This window comes from Danio rerio, chromosome 12, assembly GCF_049306965.1.
Source record: "Danio rerio strain Tuebingen ecotype United States chromosome 12, GRCz12tu, whole genome shotgun sequence".
Lineage (NCBI taxonomy): Eukaryota > Metazoa > Chordata > Actinopteri > Cypriniformes > Danionidae > Danio > Danio rerio.
The window spans coordinates 4,022,501-4,030,150 of record NC_133187.1 but is presented as its reverse complement, the minus strand read 5'-3'; the positions used below and the strand labels follow the sequence as shown (position 1 = coordinate 4,030,150).

General features: G+C 39.7%; 1 protein-coding gene across 4 annotated transcripts in view; it reads left to right on the top strand.

The window, feature by feature from the left end:
* The first annotated feature begins 6,753 nt into the window (after positions 1 to 6,753).
* The window catches only part of tanc2b (tetratricopeptide repeat, ankyrin repeat and coiled-coil containing 2b), a 258,482-nt gene continuing 257,585 nt past the window's right edge, over positions 6,754 to 7,650 (top strand). For all 4 annotated transcript variants that reach the window (XM_073918053.1, XM_073918051.1, XM_073918050.1 and 1 more), the window contains exon 1: positions 6,754 to 7,034. The gene's annotated coding sequence lies outside the window, so the exon portion shown is untranslated. The remainder of the gene's footprint in view (positions 7,035 to 7,650) is intronic.

Below are 7,650 nucleotides of genomic sequence, written 5' to 3'. Positions count from 1 at the left end.
GAAACCCACACCCGCACGGGGAGAACATGCAAACTCCACACAGAAATGCCAACTGACCCAGCTGAGTCTCGAACCAGCGACCTTCTTGCTGTGAGACGACAGTGCTAATCACTAAGCCACCGTGTTGCTCTTATATAATATTATATACATTTATTTATTTATAAAGCTTTGTAGATGTTGTCTTTGGCACAAAAAGACCACCAACTTTTTTTTTGGTTTAAAAAAAAGAACCATACTGTATATTTACTGTATGTGTGCATGGAGTCCACCCTCACATCCTCCACCAGATTATTGGCCAATCAGTCAGAGTGTTTGCAGCTTCTCATTGGCCGGTGTGAATGTGTCCACACTGTGATCCTGAATGACGAGTGGAAGCACATGCCGAAGCTCCATCACTTCATCAGGTCACCATGGCAACCCCTGCCTGTTCCCAGTCACTCGGGAACGCCGCTTCTGCACGCCTCACTTGCCAAGTAAGCGGATCGGCCTCCGGCGGCCTGCCTTGTGGATCTCTGCAGAAACACACTGCTTGTGTGGAGGGATTTATGGGAATTGAGCTCCTCATATGCAGGGTAAAAGTCTCTGTGTGACTGTCTCCGGCCAGCAGACTAACTCTGAAATGGTCTGATTGATGAGGAGCAAAGCCAGTCCCAGACTTCGAGGAGCCCTAAAACTTAGTCAGAACCCTGTCAGAACATTGATTAAATACCCATGTGCCTCCAGACACATTAATCTGTGGTTTAAGAGTAGTTGACAAAGAAAAGTGAGTACTAAAAAACCTAACCCTAAAGGTTATATATGCAGAGGGACTTTTAATTTGTCAATATCCTGGGTCAAAAGCTTCTGGTGAACTGTATACCATTACAAAATTGGCGTTGTGTTTAGGGAAGTGGGTGTACACTGGTCAATTGGTGCTATTGAAAACACTATTGGTTGGATTTAGGGAAGGGGGTGGGCGCTAGTCAATCGGTGCTATTGAAAACACTATTGGATGGGTTTAGGGAAGAGGGTGGGCGCTGGTCAGACAGTGCTTTTGAAAACACTATTGGTTGGATTTAGGGAAGGGGGTGGGCGCTAGTCAATCGGTGCTATTGAAAACACTATTGGATGGGTTTAGGGAAGAGGGTGGGCGCTGGTCAGACAGTGCTTTTGAAAACACTATTGGTTAGATTTAGAGAAGGGGGTGGGGGCTGGTCAGAGGGGCTTTTGAAAACACTATTGGTTGGGTTTAGGGAAGTGGGTGGGTGCTGGTCAGACAGCGCTTTTGAAAACACTATCCGTTTGGTCTAGGGAAGTGGGTGGGCGCTGGTTAGGCGGTGCTTTTGAAAACACTATCAGTTGGGTTTAGGGAAGGGGGTGGGCGCTGGTCAATCAGTGCTTTTGAAAACACTATCAGTTGGGTTTAGGGAAGTGGTTAGGCGCTGGTAAGTGGGGCTTTTGAAAACACTATTGGTTGGGTTTATAGAAGTGGGTAAGCGCTGGTCAGTCGTGCTTTTGAAATCACTATTGGTTGGGTTTAGGGAAGTGATGGGCGCTGGTCAGATTGTGTTTTTTAAAACACTATCGGTTGGATTTAGGGAAGGGGGTGGGCACTGGTCAGTCGGTGCTTTTGAAATTCACTATTGGTTGGGTTTAGGCAAGAGGGTGGGCGCTGGTCAGACGGTGCTTTTCAAAACACTAACAGTTGGGTTTAGGGAAGGCGGTGGGTGAGGGGATCAGTCAGTTGGTCAAGTTAGTCTGTCAGTCAACAGAGCTAAGCGGTCAGCTGGTAAGCGTGAAAAGGAACGGCGTCATACCGCCCCGTAGTGTTTGTTTTAAAGATGAAATGCAGCCATACATACTTCTGGCTACATAATTCGCAATCCCCAGACATGTATATAGGGCTAGGTTTTCAGAATGAGCCTATGTTGGGATTATAAATGTAGAAAAAAGCTGTGCAGCCCAGACCTCCAGACTAACACTGAAATGGTTTGATCGGTGGGGAGAATTGCTTTTGATTTTGTCAATCGACAGACACTTTTGATCCAGCGGAGGACTGTGTGTTTTTATAGATTCATAAATATAAATGGGATTGTGTGGCTTCCTCCCGCTGACAGTCGTGAAAAGGTGATTTCTAACATCAAAGCAACTCATGCCGCTTTTCAGATGTCAAAGTCATTTCCACGTCTGCTTTACAGACTCTCTGCATGCCTGAGAGGAAAGAAGTAAACATAAAGACAGTTCTGCAAAGCGCAGCATTATGTAATGAGGAGTGTGAGACGTGCCAGAACTACAGTAACCGTTTGATGCCTTTGAAGGATCCTGTCAGGATCCTTTTGTACAGTTTCATCCAGAATATTAAAACGGCGGCTCAATGGTTAGCACTGTCATCTCACAGCAAGAAGGTCACTGGTTCGAGTCCCGGCTGGGTCAGTTGGCATTTCTGTGTGGAGTTTACATGTTCTCCCCGTGTTGGCGTGGGTTTCCTCCGGGTGCTTTGGTTTCCCCCACAGTCCAAACACATGTGCTATAGGTGAATTAACTAAAAAGTAAATAAACTAAATTGGCCATAATGGATGTGTGTGAATGACTGTGTATAAGCGTTACCTGTGCAAAACATATGCTGGATAAGTTCGCGGTTCAATCCACAGTGGTGACTCTTGATGAATAAAGGGACTAAGCCGAAGGAAATATATATATATATATATATATATATATATATATATATATATATATATATATATATATATTTGTTAGAATTTAAATGTATTATCTTTCTATTTCTAAAGATTTTAGGTGATCTTTAAATAGATATGTTAATGGACAGTTTTATTATTTAATTAACAAACCAGTTTTGTCTAAATGCACCAAATATATCAGCTACATTCACTATAAAAGCAACACTGATGACCCGTATCTCCAAACATTTCTTATTCTTTTCCCACTCCTTTTGGCAACACGACTTGCTGTTTCTCTGCCGTCTGAACACTGTTTCAGGTACAGTCTTCGAAGCTAGCATGCATAATAATGAAGTTGCAGCACATACATAATGGAGCGCGCTGATTGGTTTGAACCAAGCCATACTCATGAATCAATGCAACACACTCAAAGATGTAATACAGTACTCCCAGGTACAGACGTACAGTCTACATGCTGGAATACATGCTAAGATCTCATGACCGTGACGCAGCTTCAAAAAGTCGTTTCAAACAGGAAGTACGAATTTGCCTGAAATAACGCAAAAACAAACAATTTTCACTTTTTAGTGAAATATATGTGTCCTCATAGTGTTTTTAGCAGTGTGGGACACATATACGACTGTCAATAGCTCAAAACATGTGCTTTAGTGTTTCGTGACCCTTTAAATTCTTGTAGTTTGAACTAGGCTTAAGAGGATTATAAATGTGGAGTTTTAAATTTTCCATTTTTTCATACAGAAAACGTTAGTCCTGTTTTGAATCAGCTATAGAGTGGAGGAACTATGACGTCAATTTGTATGCAAAAACCCGGAAGCGAGTTAGCATTTTAGCACTTCCGGTTCCCTCGTCCCAAAGTCAATGGCTTTTTTGAATGGGGTTTCAGTAAAATCGCTTAGATAAGGTCCGTGGCGAACACCAACTCAATATACTTTCACGTTTTGTTCTACGACATAAAACACATCAATTACATCACACTCTTCAACTTTTAAATCGATTATGCTTCTTTAAAAAGACGGTTGCTATCAAGTTGCTAAATGGGACTACAGGCGGCGTCGGGGATATTATACGTCATCGAGCTGATCTGGTCTGGAGCGCAGCTCGCTTGTGTTGGGCGTTTGGATTTGTCTGTGATTTAGGTATTTTCATGAATAGTATTTTATAGTTTGTTGTATTATTCTAATTGAGAATTCAGATTGTGTATAGATAATGCCTTCACATGTAAAGGCTGTCGAGGCAGATTCATTTGTTGATCATTTATTTTAATTAAACGATAATTTGAAGATACTGCTCAGTGCAGCCTGTTTCTTTCCTGCTCTCAGTAATGCAAACGTGTGAATAAATGTGTAAAAATACATGCATGTTCTGTCAATTTAACGTAATCAAGTGATTTCTCGTCTTTTTTTCTTCATCTGAACACATTTAACTGCAGTATTTACACTCCTCCATAAAACGAGTAGCATATGTGACTGTATGGGCTGTTTTTCGCTGTACTTTGTGACACAAAAGGAATATTGAATGTTGCTCTGTGTCCATGATGATGAAACTTGCAGGCATTTGATAGACTTGTTCCTCCTCACGCCTAATTTCTGTCGTCTGTTTAAGGTAAGCGGGCTGTGCATGCGAGCGATACACTTATTTTAATATGTCTCATAATAATAATATATAGGCACATTTATACAAAATTTTTTTAACTTTTAGAACAACCGTAAAGCAAAATAGACATATTTCCCGTGTAAAAACGATCCAAAAGGCACAAAGGTCTATGTGTGTTTGCGTATTTATTAGTTTATAATATATAGCGTGGATTACAATATAATAAACAGAGAGATTAATCTTTGTCATGGACGTTATTTCTAAAAATAAGCTTGATAAGTCGTCTGTAGCAGGGTGGGGCTGACGTCACTGACGAGCACCCCGAGGGCGCTGTAGTCCGTTTATTGCCTAATGTTAGCTTTTTAACTCTTGCGTTTGCATTTAAGATCCAAAAGTGCTCAATGTTGTATTTTCGTGTGACAATTATCCGGCTGAACAAAACGTGTAAGTGTAATGAACAGTGTTTGAACACAGAGCGTATTATTCGCAATCTTCGAAAACCCTATGGGAAAATCCTATAGGGATTTTCCTATAGGGATTTTCACGATGGAACCAGTTTTATGCTAGCAGCCGATTAGCCTACAAAGTGACGTCATAGTTCCTCCACTCTATTATGCTGACACGTATGCATTTGTAGCTCTGCCTTCCTGTGAATAGAGCACAATCTCACTAGAACTTAAAGCGACAGTCACCAAAATAGCTCAATTTGAATCAAAGCCTAAAAGGGGCAGTTTCAAAGAGTTATAAACAATTATCTGTGGGGTATTTTGAGCTGAACCTTCACTTACACACTATAGGGGCATCAGGGATTTATTTTAAAGCTTGTTAAAAGCACCATAATAGCCCCCCCTTTAATAGGTTTGCATTGCATTCCAGTATACCAAACCAAGCTGTTCCTCTTTCCTGCAGTCAGTAGCCTGTTGTGAACATTCATAGATGCATGGTCAGCCACATTTAGCTGATTACCACATTTGCTCCCAACAGTGTGAGGATTTAATTTAGAATCCCTGGACAACAAGTGTGGAAATTAAACTAGTATTTAATGAGAGAGGTGTAATGATTTGGGCCACAAGGGGAACTGGAAGAACAGATGGGCTGGATGAATAATGCATTTCATAATGTTCAGCAAGTCAAGTGGATTTTCTGACAGCTGACGTGGTTTAATGGTCTTTTCTGCTGGACTGTGAGAGGATCAGAGTTTGCAGAGACGCTGAGCTCAGCACACACTCTGAGTTTATCCTCTAAATGACAGAAGTCGCTAAAGCTGATGCTCAGTTGTTTGTCTATTGAGTTGTTCAGTAAAGTCCGTGTGAAATCAAAATTTACAATGCCTATTTTACTAGTGCACATGGTTATTGCTTAGATTCTAAAAAAAACGTTTTTAATTGTATTTTTTTACATTTTATTGTATACAGTTGAAATCAGAATTATTAAAACCATTGAATTATTTGCCCCCCTGGTTATTTTTTTCCCCGATTTTTTTTCAACACATTTCTAATCATATTAGTTTTAATATCTCATTTCTAATAACTGATTTATTTTATCTTTGTCATAATAACAGCACATATTATTTGACTAGATATTTTTCAAGACACTTCTATATAGCTTAAAGTGACTTTTAAAGGCTTAACTAGATAATTTAGGTTAGTTATTTAGGCAATTTATTGTATAATGATTGTTTGTTCTGTAGACCCCCCCCCCCAAAAAAAAAAAAAAAAAAAAAAATAAAAATAGATTAAAGGTGCTAATAATATTGACCTTAAATCTTTTTTTTTTTTTATTAAAAACCTCTTTAATTCTAGCCGAAATAAAACAAATAAGACTTTCTCCAGAAGAAAAAATATGATCAGACATACTGTGGAAATTTCCTTGTTAAACATCATTGGGAAATATTTAAAAAAGAAAAAACAATTCAAAGGGGGTTTAATAATTTTGATTGCAACTGCATGCATTAAAAATTTACATTAACCTATATGCATTTTCTTTATTGCATTTACCAATGATTTTTTTAAGGTAAGTGTCTGCAAACAATTTCTATGGGCTGTATTTAAGCAAACACATTTAAATATTAGCCTACTAAATTAATTTGTTTGTTTAAATGCAGCCCATATGAATTGTTTGCAACCACTTACTTTTAAAAATGTAAATCCAGTCAATGATTTTTCACTGTTGATGAGTAGAAGAGGCTTTTTATCAATACATGAAACTTACTAATATCCAATTGATTTTTTTACTTGATGGATGCAGCGTTTAACATTGCTAACGTCTTTAACTCAATAATAAATACACGGTAAACTGGCCAGACGGTGAGTTTAGTTGACTAAAGTTAGTTTATCAGTAGCCGGAGTCTCCGCGCCACGAGGCCAAAAGTGATCTTTGGTGTCCGCCGACCTCGCGCCGCCTCCCGCATGATAACGAGCGGTTCTCTCGCGTCCCTCCCATGGATATATGAATAAAACATGACATTACAGTCGGTGCAGGCAGAGGTTGAGCTGAGCTTCTGTCTGCGCGTCGCGTCACTGCAGCAGAGCGTCGCGTTCATGTGATTCTGCGCGCGCGCTCACAGATAAACACCGGCGATATTGATCTGTGGAGAAACGGAGAAACCGAGAAAAACCGGCCGATGCTCAGCGCGGGAGTCTGCGGGAGGAGGACTGTGCTCAGTGTTTAGTGGATGCTGGAGGCTGTCATGACAGAAATCACGAGGAGGAAACATTTCACGCGAGCGGAGGAAGGAGGGACGGAAAGTAAAAGATAAGCGAGGTACGTGTGAGTGTGTGTGTGTGTGTGTGTTATGTTTGAATGTGCGTCTGTGTGTGTGTCAACCACAGCCAGAACGAGGCCAGAAGATAAGCGATGACGTTAATCTAGTATAAAACCTGTCATCCAGCTAATTTCACACAGGCTAATGTTACTGACATTAGTTAGAAATTTATCAATGGCTTGTCTGTTTTTACCATAATTACCATGGTAACCAGTTTCTTCAGTTGTTGTACAACAATAACTCAACATAACGTTTATTCGGTATTTCTTATACAATGTTTTCAGAGACACTTAATACAAACTTTCAGTTGGCAATAGCTGTATGCTACTTGATATTTTGGTAAAACGATCACGTGGAAAATGTGAGCTAATTTTTATTTCATGTGTTTTTTGTTGTTGTTGTTGTTGTTACTGGTTAAATGTAGCCCAATTAACCAAAATCTGGGTTTTAGTAAAATGTTTAAAGGGATAGTTCATCCGAAAAATAAAATTTTTACTCTCTTAAGTAGTTCCAAACCTTCATGAGTTTCTTTCTTCTGTTGAACACAAGATATTTTAAAGGGCACCTATGATGAAAATCATTTTTTGTAAGCTGTTTGGTCAGAACTCTTTCCAC